The sequence below is a fragment of the Saccopteryx bilineata genome, chromosome 6 (genome assembly GCF_036850765.1).
Source record: "Saccopteryx bilineata isolate mSacBil1 chromosome 6, mSacBil1_pri_phased_curated, whole genome shotgun sequence".
NCBI classification, from domain to species: Eukaryota; Metazoa; Chordata; class Mammalia; order Chiroptera; family Emballonuridae; genus Saccopteryx; species Saccopteryx bilineata.
The window spans coordinates 83,929,358-83,951,336 of record NC_089495.1 but is presented as its reverse complement, the minus strand read 5'-3'; the positions used below and the strand labels follow the sequence as shown (position 1 = coordinate 83,951,336).

Genomic DNA, 21,979 nt, shown 5'->3' with positions numbered 1-21,979 from the left:
AAATACATATAAAAAATTTGGAAAAGAACCAAAATTATTTAGGATTACAGACCATTAGAATTTTTTTTTACTGTCAAATTATACTATGTGACATAGAAGAATTAGATGCCTATGTGTTCAAACATAACCTCTTTTACTTATTAGCTTTATATGTTTTATTTTTAATTTTAATTGGTTGATATTTGAGAAAGAGCGAGAGAGAGAGAGAGAAAGAGAGAGAGAGAGAGAGAGAGAGAAGAACATCAGTCTGCTCCTTTGCGTGCCCTGACTGGAAGCACAGACTACCTCTGTGCTTCATTCAGGTCAATGCTCTAACCAAGAGTTATTTGGCCAGGGCAGTTTTATGTGCTTTAGATATGCTTATTTTTTTTCTTCAAAAATATATGTTTTGGCCTGACCTGTGGTGGCGCAGTGGATAAAGTGTCGACCTGGAAATGCTGAGGTCGCGGGTTCGAAACCCTGGCTTGCCTGGTCAAGGCACATATGGGAGTTGATGCTTCCAGCTCCTCCCCCCTTCTCTCTCTCTGTCTCTCCCTCTCCTCTGTAAGATGAATAAATAAATAAAAAATTTTTAAAAAAATATGTTTTACTCATTTCTGAAATGAGAATAATAATAAGCATTTCTTAGCATCTTGTGAGATGAAACAAGGTATTTTCTAAAAAGTGCTTAATATAGTGCTTAGCATATAGCAAGCATGCTATTGGCACTGTACTGTTCTATTGTTCATATACGGTCAGTGGTACCTTGAGATATGAGCAGACCAACATATGAATTTTTTTAAGATATGAGCTGCGACTCGGTCGACATTTTTGTTCAAGATCTGAGTGAAATTTCGAGATGCGAGTAATGATTCGGGAAGCTGCCGCAGTTTTAGTTTTGTTTAAAGTAAAGAAAATGCAGTTTTAGTTTACATTTAGTGTTAAGAAAGTGCAGTTTTAGTTTACGTGTCTACAGTGCCTGCATCCCTTCCTCCCTCCCTCCTCCTCCGCCATTCACCTCTGTTAGCCTCACTCGTCTGTCTCCAAGGTAAGAGTAAGTACTAAATAACACTTTTTTCTTTTATTTCATATATTTTGTTATGCATTGGTAAAGTATACATGTGTGTTTCTTAATTAAAAACATCTTTTTTCATAATTTAGGATGGTTTGGGGATGTTTCACAGGGCTGGAACAGATTAAATCTATTTCAGTTATTTTAAATGGGAGAATTTTTTTTTTATAAATAATTTTTTTATTTTAATGGGGTGACATCAATAAATCAGGGTACACACATTCAAAGAAAACATTTCCAGGTTATCTTGTCATTTAGTTCTGTTGCATACCCATCACCCGAAGAGAGATTGCCCTCCGCCACCCTCCATCCAGTTCTCTCTGTACCCCTCCCCCTCTCCCTCTCCCTCCTTCCCTCCCCCCACCCCCCGTAACCACCACACTCCTGTCCATGCCTCTTAGTCTCGCTTTTATGTCCCACTGATGTATGGAATCCTGCAGTTCCTGTTTTTTACTGATTCGCTTATTTCACCCCGCACAATGCTACCAAGACTCCACCATTCCACTGTAAGTGATCCGATGTCATCATTTCTCCTAGCTGAATAGTATACCATGGTGTATATGTGCCCCATCTTCTTCATCCAGTCCTCTTTTTTTTTTTTTTTTTTTTTTACAGTGATTAAAAGCCTTTAAGCAAACTCTTGGCCAATACAGCAAGAATCCATAAAAGAGTAGTGTCCTTAGCATGTTCACCAAGTCCAAGTTGGCCCCATCACCATGCCAAATCCCTGAAAAATGCAACCCAACCACAGTTCAGTCTGTTAGGAGCTGTCACAGGGAGCTGAAGTCCAGGAAAGTTCCCCACAGGAAAAGTCCGCATGGCACTGGAATTGTTGCCCCCATTCTATACTTTGCAGCTCATGTCCAAGTCCCAATGACCGCTGCTTCTAGCTGGTAATGATTCAGGTAGACTGGAAAAAGCCATTTGCAGCGTGCGTGGATATGGAGCTTCTGTTCTCCTCTGCCTGGATGGGAGAAATTTTTTTGATATACGAGTTGACTGACTTATGAACTCAGTTACAGAACGAATTAAATTCGTATCTCAAGGTACCACTTCTGTATCTTTTTTTTATTAGGCAGTTGTCTTAGTTTCTTTCTTTCTTTCTTTTTTTGTTTTTGTTTTTTATTCTTTGTTTTGTTGCTGTAGTAAATATCACAAACTTTATGGCTTAAAATGATGCAAACTCAGCCTTCGCTGGTTGGCTCACTAGTAGAGCGTCAGCCCGTGTGTGGATGTCCCAGTTCAATCCCGGTCAGGGCACACAGAAGTGACCATCTGCTTCCCACCCCTCCCTCATTCCCCCTCTCTCTCTCCCCCACTCTGGCAGCCATGGCTTGATAGATTGGAGTGAGTAGGCCTCGGGTGCTAAGGACGGCTCCATGGCCTCCTCCTCAGGCACTAAAAGAATTCAGTTGCTGAACAATGGAGCAATGGCCCCAGATGGGCAGAACATTTCCCCCCCGAGTTGCCTTGTGAGGGGTGGAAGGGTAGGAAGGTGGTGGTGGGGGTAGGACTTGGTTCCTGGTCTGGGTGCATGCGGGAGTCTGTCTCTCTGCCTCCCCTCCCTCACTGAAAAAAAAAATGACACAAACTCATCATCTTACAGATCAGGTGTCTGAAATAGGTTTTACTGAGTTTAAATCAAATTGTCATCAGGGCTGCATTCCTTATGAGGGTTTTAGGGAAGCACCTGTTTTCCAGGTTCCAGAGACCAGCTAACTGCATTTCTTGACTCATGGCCACTTTTTCCATCATCAAAGCCAGCTGTGTAGCATCTATACATTTTTCTAATCTGACACGTCTGCCATCCTCTTATAAAAAGACCTCTGTGATTAAATTGGGCCCACCTTGATAACTTAGAATAATCGTTCACCTCCATCTAAGATTCTTAACTTAATCACTTTTGATGTGTAAGGCAAAGCATTCACAAATACAATGATTAAGAAGTGGACATCTTTGGGTAACCATTATCTTGCCTACCACAAGAATGTTCCTTCTTGAGCTTAAGCTTCTATTTTACAAAACTGGCTCTGTGAATATGTTATTCAATTCTAAATCAATTTTTGGTCTACAAATTTATTTTCTAACTGAAACGAATATAGCAACTGAAGAGAAAATACTAACAAATAACTTTAGGTCTATGGAATGACAAAAAAAAAAAACCCTACAAAAAAAACAAAAAACAAAAACAGCATTATTGATGCTGACATTAGACTATTTTAAAAATATGTCTCATATATATTCATGAGAACCTTTTGATATTACATTAATATATACAAACAAGCTATAGGGAAGTATATCATGTTGCAGAAAATATTATTCCAAAGTACTTCTCAGTTATAAGTTATTCTTTATAACTTTCGGGTGTTTGGAATTAAATTACCAATGACCTGCATTGCTTAAAGCAGATTGAGTTTGTTGACCAGATATAAACAATATGAAAAAAAAAGAACATTCTAGGCATATTGCCAGCACATATTTTTAAGTTTTACTTAATTATGTGAAAAATACACTAGAGTTGAAAGAGAGAGAGAATATTTAGAAACTCTACCTTATTAGTTCCAGAATTGCCGAAACCATCTGAACAAATATATAACTTACAGTAATATTTTTCCTTTCTATCATTTTATGTCACATGTGTACTAATTTTGCTCTTAAGCAAAGAAAACAGAGACTCTCTACCTATCTCTTTACAACTAAGGCAATCATTCTAACTGCTATTAGATTCAAAAGCAAGGTTTTTATTTAAATTTATTAGTAAAAACAAAATATATAGTTCTACAATAAATTGTTACTTTGGTCTGACTTTTATTTTTTCAATGAGCTGATTCTAAATGTTCATTCAGTTTTTGAATAAATCATTATCAGTCAAAGGATGCCCCTCACTGCACCAAAGTGTCTTAAATTTAGACTTTATTGGGCCTCTCCTGTTAGCCAAATTCTGACCAGCTTTAAAGTTTAAGTTTAAAGCCAGTTTGATTTCATTTAATCTTGAATTATTTGAAAGATTATTGATTTTTCTGACTGTGACTTTTGTTTTGTTTCCAATTTTGACAGTGTTTTGGATGGCTTTTTTGCAAAAAGCACTCTATAAAATAAAGTTGTGGTAAAAAAAAAAAAAAGCCCTTGCTTTAAGGTTACCTGGCACTATCCCCACATGACATTTGCTTTAAAAGAACTCTGTGAGAAATAAACAGCCTTGCCAAAAGGAAAATAGTACTTGAAAAAAGGGGAAAAAAAATCTTGCCACCGAGGAAAAGCAAAAAGGATCATGAATGCTATAATCTCCAAAAAGTACTGCTCCATTTATCAACGTTTATATGTCAAATAAATGAATGATATATTTTAAAAACCTAATTTTTTATATGCACAAACATGCCAGATTAAGTCCCCGTTTTCTCTCGCTAAAACTTGATTAAGCTGTTCAGGACATGTTCCTTTCTTTTTTTTTTTTTTTTTTTTTTTTTTTTTTTTTTTTTTTTTTTTTTTTTTATTTATTCCTTTTTAGAGAGGACAGAGAGAGAGAGAGAGAGAAGGGGGGAGGAGCTGGAAGCATCAACTCCCATATGTGCCCTGACCAGGCAAGCCCAGGGTTTCGAACCGGCGACCTCAGCATTTCCAGGTCGACATTTTATCCACTGCGCCACCACAGGTCAGGCGACATGTTCCTTTCTGAAAGACAGAGAGGCAAATAAAGTGGGGAAAAAACGGTAATGTTGGATGATCTGGAGAATGGCAGTGAATGAAAACACAGCAACACACCACTCATTAAAATCAGCTGTTATAAAATATGAAAGCTCATTTTGATTAAGAAGCCAAATAATAGTGTTTAACTGAAAATTTAATTTCTTATTTGGCAATTTAATCACCTAGCTAACAAAAGATTATACATCATGCTTTTTTTTTTAATAATTCCATTCACAGTTTTTGGCAGACACAATGATAGGTCCTGGAAATAAATTTGTAAAGGAGGTGGAGTGGGTTATTTTCCACATGAACCATAAGTTTCAGTGAAGAAAATGAACAATAAGCCACTAACTTCAGATATGGTGGTTGTTATGAAAGCAGTAAAACGAGGTGCTATAGGACCACACAGCAGAACAATCTAGCGTATTATTTTTACAGCATTGGCATTTAAATTATTTAGTGTGCTCATACACCATTCCTCAAAGATGATAATCATTGCTTTCTTCCTTCCCTTGTCCTTATTTTCTTTTTTATTTATTTTTATTTTTAGTCTGTCCACCCTTCCTTACATAAATATCTAAGTAAAGTATGCACTCACCTTTCTCTGCGAGAAATGGCCACGTAACTGCCCTCATAAGGTTTAAAATAAACCAGGTTATACAAATATTGGAGAAGCAACTGTTTGAATGATTAATTACTTAATTGCTACTAATAACTTCTTTGAACAAAAAGTACAGATTGTTATGAAAAAGTAACCTAATTAGTCTGGGGGTAGTATCAGATAAATTTTTTTAAATAGGTGATGCTTAAATTGGGATTTTTAAAGAACAGGTAAAAAATCTTTTCCAAGCAGATAGAACATCAGCAGATATAAGAAGTAGCTGGAAGAATTAAAGGAAACTACGGCAAAGAAGAATTTGTATCAAGAGATTAGAGAGAGGCTTCAGAGATACATGAGTATTTTATAGATGACAGCACTGAATGCTAAAGAGCTAATTTAACATTTTATCATGTTGTAATAAATGATTAGAGATGGAGCCAAGACTTTGCTTATAGAGAGTGGGGGAATATTAAATATGCAATATCTCTCCCCCATGGTTAGGCACCCAGGCATTTGGGTCATGGTTCTTCTTCGGACATAGATCTTTTTAAATATTAATACAAATCTCATTCCCCTTGCCAGGGAATTATTCAGGGTCCCTGACCAAAGCCAATCGCTGCATGGTTTTGCTCTAATAATAAAGAATGCACATATGACCCAAATTGACTCAATAAGACATGAAGAAAAAAAATTAAGTCTCTTTCTTTCTCTGGACTTTGACTTATCATATAATGTGGTGATGATTTTATGGGTGTATTCTTATCTGCCTTATTAGGTTGTATACATTCAATATGTGCAGCTTTTTTAAGTAAAAAACAAAACAAAACTTTATTCTTCTGCTTCCCTGACTGATATCTCACAACCTTGCTGGTTTCTGCCATTTGAAACAAACTTTAATATTTTCAGTTTCTTGAACTCATTTCTGGCAATCTGCTCTAATACCATTCTCTTCCCAGGAAACTACATCTAAATTGCTTTAGTATTAAATTTGTTCATTAAAACAACATTTTCTCAGATATCTTGAATTTTATCATGATCACTAACTATCTATGTTTCATAGGTATCTCAGCTTTTACAAACCTCAAGCAATTTTTTATATTTTAATGTAAACCTCCCCCAGGCTTTCTTAGTTCAAGTACACTGATGGTTTTAACATTAACAACAAAACACAGACAAGCCCTGGCCGGTTGGCTCAGTGGTAGAGCGTCGGCCTGGCGTGCAAGGGGTCCTGGGTTCGATTCCCGGCCAGGGCACACAGGAGAAGCACCCATCTGCTTCTCCACACCTCCCCCTCTCCTTCCTCTCTGTCTCTCTCTTCCCCTCCCACACGCAGCGAGGCTCCATTGGAACAAAGATGGCCCGGGCGCTGGGGATGGCTCCTTGGCCTCTGCCCCAGGCGCTAGAGTGGCTCTGGTTGCAACAGAGCGACACCTGGAGGGGCAGAGCATCGCCCCCTGGTGGGCATGCTGGGTGGATCCCGGTTGGGCGCATGCGGGAGTCTGTCTGACTGTCTCTCCCCGTTTCCAGCTTCGGAAAAATACAAAAAAAAAAAAAAAATAGACAAACAGACACACCCAAATATTCTCCAAATTGCATGGTTCTGATATGCACAAATTTCAATTACCACTATCTATTAACTGAGTAATTACATAAAGTGCACATTTTGGTGTTAGCTCTTTAGTCTACAAATTGTTATTTAAATAATAGATGCATATTGTGATTAGTTACCAATCACGTAACTTTCAAAATCTGTCGGTGATTGGTTACTAAATATTTTCATTCATTTCATGCACACACAGCACAATGAGTCACTGTGTTGTCTCCCCATGGATCCATGTGACATTTTCTTAAAATGGGTAATGAGAAGACAGCATTGCTAAAAAAGTTAAAAGTGCAGCAAAAAAAGAAAAAAAAAAGAAAAATGGTAATGCTGAAAGTGATATTCAAATATAATGTAACTAGAATTATAGTAGAGATAGCTGACCATGGAAATGTTGACATTGCTATTGTTTGAAAGACTCTAGATGTGCACCAGAGGAATTTAGTGAAGGGGAAGTTATTGACTTAAATGAGGAAAGAAGTTGAGATGAAAAGGATGAAAATATCCCAGAGAAAGTGACACCATCAAAAAAAAAACTGCACATTAGAGGACTCTTGGAGATAATTCATGGCAATGAAGTGAAAATGATACAATTCTAGATGCTGATCCAAATTTAGAAGGAAGTATGAAAATGTGACAAGGCATAGAAAAGATGCTCACTCAGAATCATAAGTTATAGGAAAAGAAGAAGAAGGCAAGGACTATTCAAACTACTATTAATACATTTCTTTTAATAAATAAAACACTTGAGTTTTCAATGTTTCTAATGTTGTAAATTAGTAAACATTAATTTTATAATTTATGAAATTCCCTATATCTATGTGTGTATGTGTGTTGTATGAAATATTTTTGTGACACTTTTAAAGTTCACAGAACAATAATAAATATCTCCACTGATTATTAAAATGATTTTTTACAGTTTCAACTTACATAACTATTTTTTAAGGTTTTGCACTGCTATGCTAAGCAAGAAAGCATGCTCCAATAATTGGTTCTTCTTTTCTAACATCAAACTTTACCTATTAGCTCCATTTTATTTTATTATTCTTTAAAAAAAATTAGTAAGCCCTGGCCGGTGGCTCAGTCAATAGAGCATCAGCCCAATGTATGGATGGCTCAGGTTCAATTCCCAGTCAGGACACACAGGAGAAGAGTCCATCTGCTTCTCTCCTCTTTCTTCTACCCCTTTTCTCCCTCTTCTTCTCCTACAGCCAGTGGCTCAATTGGTTTGAGCATGGCCCTGGGTACTGAGGATGGCTTCACTGGAGTGCACCAGTCTCAGGTGCTAAAAATATATATAGTAGCTTTGTACTCAAGTGTCAGTCCCAGAGGGGGTTGCTGAGTGGATCTCAGTCAGGGCACATGTGGAATTCTGTCTCACTATTTCCCCTCTATCTCTCTCTCTATTTCTTTCTCTCTCTCTCTCTCTTTCTCTCCCCCCCCCCCCTCTCTCTCACACACACACACACACACACAATAGTTCAGCCATTCTGGAAGAGAATATGGTAATTTTTCTGTTTAGAGAGAGAAAGAGACAGACATACAGAGGGAAAGAGATGAGAAGTATCAACTTATAGTTGCATGACTTTAGTTGTTCACTGATTTCTTCTCATATGTGCCTTGACCAGGGGGCTTTGGCAAAGCCTGTGACCCCTTACTCAAGCCAGCGACTTTGAGCTCAAGCCGGCGAACATGGAGTCATGTCTATGATCCCAGGCTCAAACTGGTGAACCTGCTTTCAAGCTAGTGGCCTCAGGGTTTTGAACCTGGGACCTCAGCCTCCCAGGTCTACACTCTATCCACTGCGCCACCACAGTTCAGGCTAGATCCTTTTGAATCATCATACAAACTTGTAACAGCTCTCTCATCTTTACAAAAGGAAACAAACAAACAAACAAAAAATAAATAAATAAATTTTTAAGGCCTGCCTGGGATGATGCAGTAGATAAAGTATCGACCTGGAACACTAGCGTCACCTGTTTGAAACCCTGGGCTTGTCTGGTCAAGGCACATATGGGAGTTAATGCTTCCTCTTCCCCTTCTCTCTCTTTCTCTCTCCTCTCTAAAATGAATAAATAAAATATTAAAAAATGTTTCTTAAAAATTTTTTGATTCATGTTTTCCTATCTGTTATCTATCAATTTATTTTTGAGTCTCTTTAAAACAAAATTCTTTGAAAATATTATTCTTCATCAATGTTGCATTTCAAATACCTCTTCTCTCATTTTTAAAAGCACATTTTAGTCAAACATCCACTCACAACTACTTCAGCAAGATGGTTCTCGTCATGGCCACCAAAGTCCTCCATACTATTTAATCTGATAGTCTGCTCCTAAACTATTTATTTGAGCTTTCAGTCTGATTTTTACATCCTTGGTTATACATTATCTTCAAATTTCTTCTATTATCCTACCTTCCTTTGTTTTTGTTTTTGTTTGTTTTATGTTGTTGTTGGGTTTTTTTTTTTTACCTCATTAGTCATTCCTTTTAATTTCCTTTGCTGATCTCTTCTCTTTTATGAAGAATCCAGGACCTTCTTCTTTTCTATCTAAAATCACCCCCTTAGAGATAGCTCATTCATTGTGTAGCATTCAATACCTTCTATACCCCATCAACTCTCAGATTATATACCTACTCAGAAGCAATCATCTGAATTCCCATATCTACAAGCTTTCTTATTATTTGTCTCAGTTATAGAACATACCTTATAATTAATATTTCCCTGGAAAATCTAATATATATATCTCAAAATTGACATGCTTAAACCAGAATCCTTGATCTTTCACACACAGTCTAATGCAATCATGTTGCTGGAAGTTATTTTTTCAGTTTACAACCATAAATATCTAGACTTCTTCATTTTTCTCATACAGTACTTGATATCTGATTCATAGAAAATACTGTTGAGTCCATTTTAAAGTACCATTCAATATTGAGCTGCTCCTAACATTTTTTGTTGAAGCCAGATTCTCATGTGGTTTGGTAAAATAGCTTTCTAATTGGTCTCCCTGCTCCACCTCCTCCCTTTCGCACAGTAACCTCTTAAAAAGGTAAATTATATTACTTCTCTCTTCTAACCTTGCTAATAGTCGCCATGCCAATCAAAGTAAAAGCTCAAGTCTTTTTAATTACAAAGCTGTGCATGACCCTCTCCCTTCCTTATCTCATCACCTTCTACATTCTTATTGTGTTTTGCCCCATCCACTGTGCTCCGAAAATACGGCTTTTTTGCTTGTTCTAAAACAAAACCTATATTCTCTCATTTGAAAGCTTTTGCACTGGCATTTTTTACTGCCAGGAATGCTCTTTTTACCCCCATCTCCAAGTATACATATGGCTTTCTTCCAACTCTGTTTTAAGTTTTAATACAAATCTCATCTGATCAATGAGGCACATCCAGAGCACTCTATTTTAAAATTTTACTCTTGTTTCTCACCAGCATTTTAAACACTTCACATAATTTGGACCCTGTGAGGAGGGGATGAGGTCCTTCTACTAAAATATGAGAAGGGTCTGTGTGGGCCAATTGCCCTGCATAAGCTGTTGGGAGAGAGCTACTGGCATGAGTACTGTTACCCACTCCTGAAGCTGATCTTGCTCTGTCTTTTCTCTATTGCAAACAAAGCATTGCTTCACCCAGTGCTCGGGTGTATTATGTTTTCTTGTTGACTCTGATACCAAGATGCATTGGACAAAAATATTTGGATTTCTATTCTTTGTGGTTACCGTAGTGACAATCTTTGCTATCCTTTAGGTAGATGGAGTTCTTTCCTGGCATTGGTAACCAGGACACGTTGTATCTACTGGACAGAACAGAACACAAAATGTGATTTATAAGTTAATGACATCATTTCAGAAGCAGTTAGAATAGAATTTAGGAGTGTAGTTAGGCTGTCAGGATGTTTAGGTTGCAGTTCCTGTTTTCCATGTACGGTACTTACTAAAATGTGACCATGCATCTGGGCATCCTAGAACAGACAGAATATACTTACAGAACACTTTTATTCCTGTTATAAATCCACTTTCTCTTTCAAAGATGTCTTGATCTAGATTGAAAATTAGATGCCTGTCCTTCCACGTCAAAGTAAGCATTTTTTTCTTGGAATGAGCACTTCTTATTCCAGTTTCTTCATTTGTAAAGTGAGAATGAAAATGATATTTACCTTCTATAGATGTTGAGAGAATTAAATAATCATACATAGCATACAATTTAGTGTATATTCCTATATGTGTATAAATAGACACACAATCAAAAGTCAGAATTTGGACCAATAGTTGCAATATATTATTGACAGATTTTACTGTTTAAAAAATTTTCTTCATAAGCCCATTTAATATAAAAATTTTAAGAATACAGAAGTATATATGTTAAATAACAAAGCTTCACTTGACAAGACTATGTTAAGTGATAATAATTCCCTTTAAAAAGGATGTTGTTTATTTATACTGGAGATTCAATAATAAACTTTCCAATTTGCTTGTGAGTAGAGATATCAAGAGATAACCTACTGAAGTATTCTCAGTAATATTCTCAATTAGAATGGAAAAATATTTCTCTCTGTGTATATAATATATATGAATAAAGTGGTTTATACATACAAAAATATATTTAAATATCCATTGTAAGAAATATATTTGTTATAAAACCATAGTTTTTTTTAAATTTTCTTCTATTGCTCAAAAAAAATATTTCGTTATTGAAACTTTTTGTGACTTTTTCAATTCTTATCATTTAATATTTTTTAATTACAAGGTCTTTTTTTCTTTTTACTTAGTACATCTACTTAAATCACATAAGTGGTATTATTCTCATCAGGCATCAAGAATGATAGGTGGTCATTTTGGCAGCATCTCTACTAAAACAGGAATGACACAGAGAAGATTAGCCTGCCTCCTGTGCAAGAATGATAAGCAACTTTATGAAAGATTCCATATATTTTTAGAAAAAAAAGTGACAGAAAAAAGTAATGTTACTATTCATTCAACAGTGAAAGTTATGAACTAAAAATTCTTAACATGTAAGATAGAACACAATTCATTTTAATAAGCTAAAGTGCAAGAGTAAGGCAAAAAAGACAAGATATGTGATAAGCAGCTGTGAGACCTAAAGGTCATCACTAAACATGATTCTCATTTACCCTTCTACTTTTAGCGTCAGAATCTTGTTCTTGCAATATAAGCCCTTGAGATTTCTCAAGCCATCCCTCTGTATTGAGCTACTTTGCTAATTTAAAAGAGCTTTAGTGATTATAGTCTGTTATGATATTAATGGAAAGGTCAATGAATTCATGAAAATAATTTTTTCCCACTTTTATGACATTCTGAACCTTTTCTCCTTTTACAATTTTCAACAAGAAACTGATCATCTGGATCATTTTGCATAATAAATGATCACACACAGTCACTGCTTATGATAATATCACTTTCTCTGTCACATACTGGATGTGCAGAACAAGGATCTCTGGATTGTTTGATATATTTTCTTGTTTTTAATAAAAACAAGAACTTTAATGGAAAAAGAAGAAAGGTGAACAGTGCTTTTAATAAGACAAGCTACAATTTAGAAGATGAAAAGGTTAAAATTACCTTAAAAATCTCTTATTACGAGCTGACATAATGACTGCTAATATCTTTCAAGAATACTTTTAAACAGTGTTTTACATTGAAATTTGTCTCTGTGTATGGTTTCTGAAAGAAAATAGCAGGAGAAAAGTCTAGAGAAGCTGGAGATAATAAAGTAAAGGAATGGAAATATTGTATAAGACAAAATAGAAAATAATAATAACATGCAATGCCTTTTCTGGCTTAGGTTTAATTCTGTAAGCCATAATAGTTTATATTTTCCCAGTTACCATACTTATATATTAAAGAAATAGTTTTAACATTTTTCTCACTAAGTGACAACAAAAATATCTTTTACATTTACTCAGGACAAACTGTTTTTAGTTATGAATCACAAAAAAAGTGGAATTCCTCTTCCTCAAAGCCATCTAAAGAAGATATTGTGTGTATAGCTTGTGATTGTTTTGTAGATATTAATTATTACTTAAAATAGAGTTTGTGAGTTAAAGTAATTTTGAGGACTTGGTTTGCATTTTAATAATAGGTTCCCCATTTCACTTTGTGTAGATCCAAGAACAAATTAAATTGTATTCTAGCAAGATTAAATAATACCTAAGAATAAATTCTGGCTAAGCACATTTAATAGCCAACCTTTATAGAGTTTCAGATTATTTAGACACATTTTATAATTTATCCAGCAAATGATTACATGTTATAGTTTACCGTATTTTATGATATGTTAACTCTAGTACCCTGGACCATAGGTAGTCATATTGAGGTTTGCAGCCTGAATTAATACTCTTTGAGTATTCTAAAATCACTGAAGCTAGCTGGTTTTGTCCCCAAGAGCAGTCCTACATATTCAGTTCAGTCCTACATATTTAGTTTCAAAATCTATTAACACAAACATACACCAAAAATAAAAACAAACAAACAAACAAAAAACAAAACATCTAGAGAAATAAAGAAGTTCAGGTACAGAGACTTGATTAAGATTCCAAAAGAAGTTACAAACAAATAAATTTTTAAAAAGGCAAAGAAAACAGGAGTAAAATACTGTAAAATTTTTGAAAAATAATTATAAGAAATTATGTTCAACTTTTTGATAATAAACTTTAAAAACCTCATAAAAAGATAAAACCCTAAAACATACAAGTAAAACTGTGGGTAGAGCACAGATTGCATTCCTAACAGCTGTGGCTGATACAATGCTGTGAGAATACTCCAGTTCCCAGAACCCTCTTGGGTATACCCGGGAAGGAAGCTCGCCCACTATAAGGAAGTGACTCAGCGCCAACCACGCAGCTCCCTGATCTTTTCAGCCATTGGCTTTGAGGAACACGCTATAGGCTGAACCTGTGTATATAAGCTAGCTTACTTCCTGAATAAAGTAGATCTGTGACACTGAACCTAGTCCCTAGAGTCGGGTCTCTGCGTTTCCATCATCCTCACCCCCGGCAGGACTTGTCCACATAAAACAAAATAAAAGAAAAGTTAAATTAAATTGTAAAAAAATTAGAAAGTGATTAAAATACATGAGAGCATTCCTCAGAACAGAGGAAACCAGAATGGTTTGTGGTTATAATTTTATCACTTACGTGTTTTATATGTTACATGTATTTAGATTTACATTAAAATCAAAGAGGTATAATCATTTATATTAATATTATATTTTACATTTATAAGCAAGAAAGTGATAAATGTATTCATCGTAAAAAACTATTTGTTTCTATAAAATTTTGTATAATCATTTGGGAAAATAATAAAGTTAAGTATATGTATTAGCCACTTTCAACAGTAGTAATATGATCTAGAGAAAAACTTGTACATATTCCTCAGAAATCGGGGTAAAAAAAACCCATGGAAATAATTTAATATTCATAAACTAAAGAATGAAAAAGTAAATTACAAATCATTAATTAATTCTATAAAATAGAATTCTAGAAATTTTGACTAGAATGGTGGCAAATGAATTAATTTCAGTTATCTACAACTTTAGTTGATGGATTTTATGACTATAACACTGAGGTAAAAAACAAAGTTGTGGAAAAATTATAGCACTTCATTTTATCTATATAAATTTTTTAAAGTAAGCAAAATATATTATTTAGGGATGCAAACATATATAGGAGGATTTTCTGCATAACTTCTGACTAAAAATAGTACAGAAATGGGGCAAATGTAATGAGGGAACATGTACACTGAAAACATTTAATTTCTTTCCGTTCAACTTATATTTGAAAGGGAGAATAACTTTTATTTCCAATCATATCAGTTATATCTTAAGAAAAGAAAAGATCACTTCAAGAGCAATATGATCATTGTGTTATATTAATAAAATTCTCAAAGTTGTCAACATGATATTCAAACTCTTCCTGAATTTGTGACTAAACACTAAATTTCACACCTGATACCACAACTATTTTATTTCACCTGACAAATCTTTAACCCAAAAACCAAATAGAGTTACAATCTACTACTATGGAAAATTGTATAGCAAATAAGTATAGAATACTAGTACTGACAATTTACCTCCTTCAAATGTGCAAGCTTGGCAAACGACTTGAAATGTGTAATTGGAAATTAAAAGTAATGACATTTCAAGAAAAGTTATATAGTAACTAGACACTGACATTCTTTAATTTAAATTTCTAAATTTATGACTTTCTGACAAGATGATACAAGTACATATGTCAAAAACAGGTACAGATTATGCTATGACATCTGATATTTTTTGAGAGAAAATTGAGAGAACAATAATGTGGAGTACTGTTTATAATGTGATTCTGAGGTTGCTATGTAAATTGCTAAAATTTATTTGACAGAAAATCTCCACATCAGTAAGCTGAAGAAAAATGGATAGAACTCACATGATGGCGTTAAAACATGCTGTATTCTCACTAACTTTTAATAGTCTCCTAAACATCATCACACATATGGTAACTAGGGTAATGTGCATAGGAAAATGACAAGCTAGAAATATCAAGAGCCAATATGTGTCCTTGAAACAAAACCAAAAAAATGAACTAAATAAAATTTTAAATAAGTAAAATATGTAAGCTGCAAAAGGGGAACATTTATGAAAATTCAATTGTCCTTATATCTTAATGTGATCTCACTATCTGTTAAAAGCATACTCCAGATGTTTCATGCATGTTGAGGCACTAAATCATATTATCAAATTATAATAAATGCATCATGAACAAATTTAAGTGCTTAAAACCAGAAAAGAAATGCTTTCTCTTTTCTTTCTAGGGATAGTGATTAGATCTTGTGGAATTGCAGAAGGAATATTTATAGGTGTCAATAATTTAGTTAAAATTTGAATAATTTCTTATTACTCAGAGGTAAAAAATAAAGTGGTTCTAAATTATTTGTACCCTAGTAATTTTTACAAAACTTATTCTGTATTAGTGCCCTTTCATCTCTATAAATAGTACCAACGTAATTTCATTTATCAAAGACAAAATCTTGACCACATACTTTAGAAATGTCACATTGCAAGTGGCATGTAGTTTCTGTGATGAATTGAATCCTTTCACCATGAGTACAAATTGAAATGAAAACTGAAAGAATATTAAAACATTAAGCTTTAACTATATTTGAGAGATTGGGTTACAAGTAATAGAGTTGAAATTCAAATAATTGTAGATGTTTAATCACACAGACGGTGATTGTCAGAGGAAGGACCATGGCGCTGGTCCCTACACCAGGTCCAGTACTGATGGAGTACAGGCTCTCAGGGTTTGTGCCCAGGACAGGGAGTATAAAGTGATGAGAGAATGTATCTCCCTTAGCACCATACAATGATTGACTGGAAGAATGATTATCAGTTTGAGTGTTTATTCTCTGAAGACAACACAACAGAATGATCAATTTAAGAAAAAAAGATATTTTGGCAGTCGACAGACCTAGATTTTGTCTCTATTTTTTTTCTTAAAAGAACTTGTTCCTCTGCTGATTATGGTTGATGGCTCTGTGGTACCATAGGAAATTATAACTACAGAGGAGTTAAATGAATGCAGTTAAGGAGGATAAAATAACTGAAGTTGCATTCATTGTAGTTTATCATTTCAAATTCTGTGCCTTTTCCACTTAACTCTTGCCCAAAAAGGTTCAACAAAGTCTCAAAAGGCCAGAGAATCTGATAAATACTAAGGATAGCAGGCAAGTACTATAAATACCGTGTCATTATGCATCACTGTACATATGTAATAAATTATATATGTTTATTAATTAGAAAAATCCTTAGTATCAAACATAAGAAATATAAAAAAGAGTTAATATTTTTTGTTAATTGTAGGAAAGAATTGCAAAAAAAAAATGAATCCCAGAATAGCTCTCAATATTTGCACTTGGAAACATTTAATATAAACAGGCAGTTGACAGTTTTTAATGTATTCTGATTAAAAGGAAGATTTTACTTTAAACTTGTCTTCATATGAGGAGGTGATGAGATATAGTGGGAAAATACATAAGGATTTGGGACTGCTTAAATTAAATTGAATAATTGTGGGACAACTGTTATCACCTCTCATTGCTATGTTCTTTCTTCTGTAAAAATGTGGGTTTTTGACACAGTCTTCAAGCCTCTGTTTCAATATTTTGACATAAAACTGTATTTGTCCTCTTTTTCAGAACATTCAATGTATCACATGTATTTAAATTCTAAATTTTGCAACTGCAAATTCTTTAAAGATAAAATGCAAATGGTTTTGCATGACTAATAAAGAAGAGTTCCACCCTTCCTATTAGCTGTAGCAGAACAGGCAGGTGAAACTATAAATAAACAACCATTTGTTATTTAACTGCAAGTTCAATTTAACTTTCTTGACATGATTTAGTTGCCAATAACCTAGCACTAGGGTGACTTACTGGGTTCCAGAGCTCAAAATGTTTCCATAGGCTTCCCATCTGTTGCTTAATTTTCATGATGCCTATGTATTTAAATAGAAAATAATAAGCTCTTTTACGGAAAGTGAAAGCAGGTCTTGGGCTTCAGTTTTACCAAATTAAGTGTGAAGTTCATAGAGTGTGGGCTCTCTAAGAAGCCATGCTGGTATCTGCTTGTCCTCAGTCATTCATGGTCATGTAACAACTTTTACAAAATTAATAAAATAAAAACAGCAGTTTAAATTTATTTTGTCTTACATTTCAAGTGATGTGAAGGCACATAATTTTTATCTAACTATAAAATAAGGAGTAAAAAAATAATTGCTCCCTCTCTACAGCCAAGAGGTCAGGCACTTATAAAGGCAGTATATATCAACAGTAAAACCTAGCAACTACATACACTGAAATGCTAAAATAGTATGAAATAAAATATCAGTGATCCTTAATGTTTAAAAGGAAAAAAACCAACCATGCTCTAATTTTTCTCATAAAGAATTTTGATTTTAACTACTTCAGTAATTTGCATTCTAGATAGCTTCGTTGAGCATTATCTGAGAGCAAGGTGAGTCAGTTAGGCAGCTGCTTGGGATACCCAAACTAAGAAATAATTGGAACAGTAATGCTAGTTAACTCAGCTCTCTACACAAGGTACTTTACAAAAACTGCGAACCCAAAATTGTTACTTCCTCCTCCATAGTATACAATCACATTTAGTGAGAAGAGAGGGTAGGGTACATCCTTCACTGAAACAGAAGTCATCAACTTTAAGAAAATGTTGAGCCTGACCAGGTAGCGGTGCAGTGGATAGAGCATTGGACTGCAACACAGAAAACCCAGGTTCAAAACACCAAGGTTGCCAGGTTGAGCGTGGGATCATAAACATAACTCCATGGTCGCTAAACTGGCTGGAAGCCCAAGGTCACTGGCTTGAGCCCAAGGTCACTGGCTTGGGCATGAGGTCCCGCGCTCTACTATAGCTGCCCCTTCATCAAGGCATATACGTATTAGAAAGCAATCACTGAACAACTGACTAAGGAGCTGAACAAAGAATTGATGCTTCGCATCTCTCTCCATTCCTGTCTGTCCCTATCTGTTCCTCTCTCTGACTCTGTAAAAAAAAAAAAAAAAAGAAAGAAATAAAGAAAGAAAATGTTGAAAGTTATTTGAAGAATGTAGAATATGAAACAGCAACCAATCAGTAGCAATTACGCTCATGTTCATGGGTTAGGGTCAGCAAAACCCATTTAAAAATTTTCATAGAAAAATTAAATTGATTACAAACAATGCCTTTTAGATATTATATAGTTATAAGATATTTCTTTAATTATAGGTAGGAAATTGGCTCAAATAGTAATCTTAAAGAGATTAAAAAAATAAATAAGATTTTACCTATTTCCTCTTTTAACTAATTTGTACCATTTCTCAATATTTTTGTGTTTACGTTTTCTAGGGTGTAGAGATCACAATTTGTTTAATTAGAAACTGAAATTTGAATACTATTATTATATTGCTTTAAAGCCATTAAGGTATGCAAAAAACATCCTACACACAAACACATGATTTTAAACTTATTGAACCAATTAAATTTAGCTGAAATAAATCATGATTTGAACAAATTAGGTACATGTATTTGTCTAAATTACTGGTAAGATTATATTTCTAGATAGTGAGACATGAAGCAGAAAGGGGCAAGAAATTTCAAAAGAAACAGAAATTTAGGGAATATAGGCCAATTTCTCAGCAAATCATGCTCAGAATAAAAGGATGCTGGATATTAATATTTAGACAGTACATGCTTTGGAAGGAGATGTGAAATTTTGAGAGAGACATTATAAAAACAGTAAAAATATTAAATAGACAATTTTTATGGAATTATAAAGCCTACAGTTGAACTCAAATATAAATGACCATATTAGAAAGGGCAGCATCAGAAAACTATTGAATTAAACAGGGGGTTAAATAAAAACTGAATGAATTGGATTATTGGTTTCAGCTTCAATATGTCAAGAACTTGAAGTATGTCACTTCCATGCTTATAACCCAAAATAGCTGAACCAAGTGAAAAAAAGTGACTTATTTTAGTCCCCTCAAAACTGAGGTCACAAAGAAGCAAATGTCTATCCTGAAATGTGGAGAGACAAGTGCACACACAGGAACAAAACCAAGATCTGTTTAGCGGGAGCAGAAGCCACTGGAATCATCAACTGATAGGAACATATAAAAGGTAGTTTCGATGAGGCTAGATGCTAAGTTTAGATTAGAATATAACTGAGAAATCCATTGGTGGCTGCAATGTTAGAGAGATCTCCCAACTTTCCTGGATTCCCCCTGGAACACCACTGGGTTTAAATGGAGAAAAGCTGAGAAAGAGACTCCCCCCCGCCACCAGAGGCGGATTTAATGGTAGGCAGTCCTGCTGCGCATTCTGGTCTTCGACTTCTGAAGGGCCCTGCAAAACCCCAACTTTACATGTTTTTCTAATGACATTAAATTTGGTTTCATATGTGCAATTTTAACATTAATAGTACATAATATTTTTTATTTATTTAGTAATATGGTTAACATGTATTTTTATTTTCCCTGTCTCTCTTATTTTAAGGGCTCAATATTTTCTTCTGCGCCCGGGGCCTCAACCGACCTTAACCCGCTTTTGCCTCCCACCATTGCTTCTGCCGGAGAAAGGGAAGAAGAAGCATGATAAAGTAGACTCAGAGCTTTCCCCATAAAAACATGTGTGAACAAGTGGAAACAATTTTAGAAAACTCTTATCCTAGCTGGGAGAATGCATTTCTCCCACCCAACCCTCTCTCTCCTGGCTGTCTCATACAAGGACAAATATATATAAAACAAAATCCACAGCTCAGCAGAGGTCATGGTTTCAAGGAGATATTCTGGGAAGTCTGCAGCCAGAGAAAGTAATGAAAGTTTGGGGCAGGGTGTGGGAGCCATATCACTGGAGAAACAGTTGTAAAGATTACAGCTAAGGAAAGAGAGAGTAAGCTTAGAAATAGAACAAGAGAAACTTCCCAATCTCACATATAGAGAGGAAAAAACGATTGAAAACTAAAAATAATAAATAGACCACACAAGAATGGTAGAACAGATTCATAAAGCATATCATGTGAATAATTGTAATGTCAGAAGAAGAAAGAGAAACAAGAACAAAAGAAATAATTTAAGAAATAATATCTGAAAATTTACTAAAACTAATAAAACATGCAGAACTACAGATAACAGGAAGCTCAGGGAACATCATGAAGGAACATATCTATATATTTCATCTCAAAAAACAAAACAAAACAACAAAACCAAAAACCTAGTCATTTTATATGAAAACTTTTGAAAAACAAAGACAAAAAAATCAGAGGTGAGAATACCTACCGAGGAACAAAAATAAGAATTATAGCGAACATTTTGTAAGAAACCATGCAAACAAGAAGAATAGAGGGTAACAGTTGGACATCCACATGAAAAAATATAAATCTAGATATGTCCTTGCACCCTTAACAAAAACTAGCTCAAAATAAATCATAATCCTAACTGTTAAATACAAAACTTTAAACCTCTTGGAATACAACATAGAAAAGTACTGAGATGACTTTCAGAATTGTGATGACTTTTTAGATCCAACACTAAACCACAATCCATGAAAAAAATAATGAATAAACTGGACTTCATTAAAATTAAAAATGCCTGTTCTTCAAAAGACAATGTCAGGATAAGGCTTGTCAAGACAAGGCACAGGCTGGAGGAAAATATTTGCAAAAGACACATATGATAAAGAAATTTCATCCAAAACATGCCAAGAATTCTCATAACTCAACAATAATAAATAAATGACTTATTTCAAAATGACCCAAAGAGAACACCTAACTTAAGAAGATATACAGATGGCAAATAAACATATGAAAAGATGCTCCATATCACATCATGAGAGGAAATGCAAATTAAAGCAGCAATGAGATAGCATTATACAACTCTCAGAATGGTTAATACTGGAAATTGATAAACTTGTTTCCCATGGGGTTACAAGTTAACAATCCTGAAACTACTGTACAAGTATCCTGGAGCTGAAAAAAATAAGTAAATGGATGACAGATGGTGAGAATAGATTTATCACTCTTGGAGTGAGATAACTAAAAGGAGCAGTCTTTAATAACCCATGTACTAATGGATTAGAGTTGAATATGTAAGCATGAGCTCATGTTTAGCTTAACATACATACAAATTTTTATTATATGTGAAAATACTTATAAATATGTGTATATACACCGATTTGTACACACACATATATTATCTTGCTCTGTCAGCTGGCAGGGCCTAGAGGTGCCCCAACAGTACCAAGTGTAGCTAGAACACAGATTGGTCTTGTTAATACAATTTTTCAATAACAAGAACCAAAGATCCTTGGAGATTGGGCTGATTTTAGGTCTGGCTCAGAAAACAAGATGAGTTTGAAGCACCTTAGTGTATCAGAAGGTAAGGAAATGCTAAACACACACACACACACACACACACACATGCACACGCACACAGCGATGCAGATCTGTTAAATGAACTCAGAAATCTAGAAGAAGAACTCTTA

General features: G+C 34.6%; 1 non-coding gene across 1 annotated transcript; it reads left to right on the top strand.

The window, feature by feature from the left end:
• Positions 1 to 11,771: 11,771 nt before the first annotated feature.
• Positions 11,772 to 11,878, top strand: LOC136309756 (U6 spliceosomal RNA). Its single transcript, XR_010726405.1, has one exon. It is a non-coding gene; the product is annotated as a U6 spliceosomal RNA (small nuclear RNA).
• Positions 11,879 to 21,979: the final 10,101 nt, after the last annotated feature.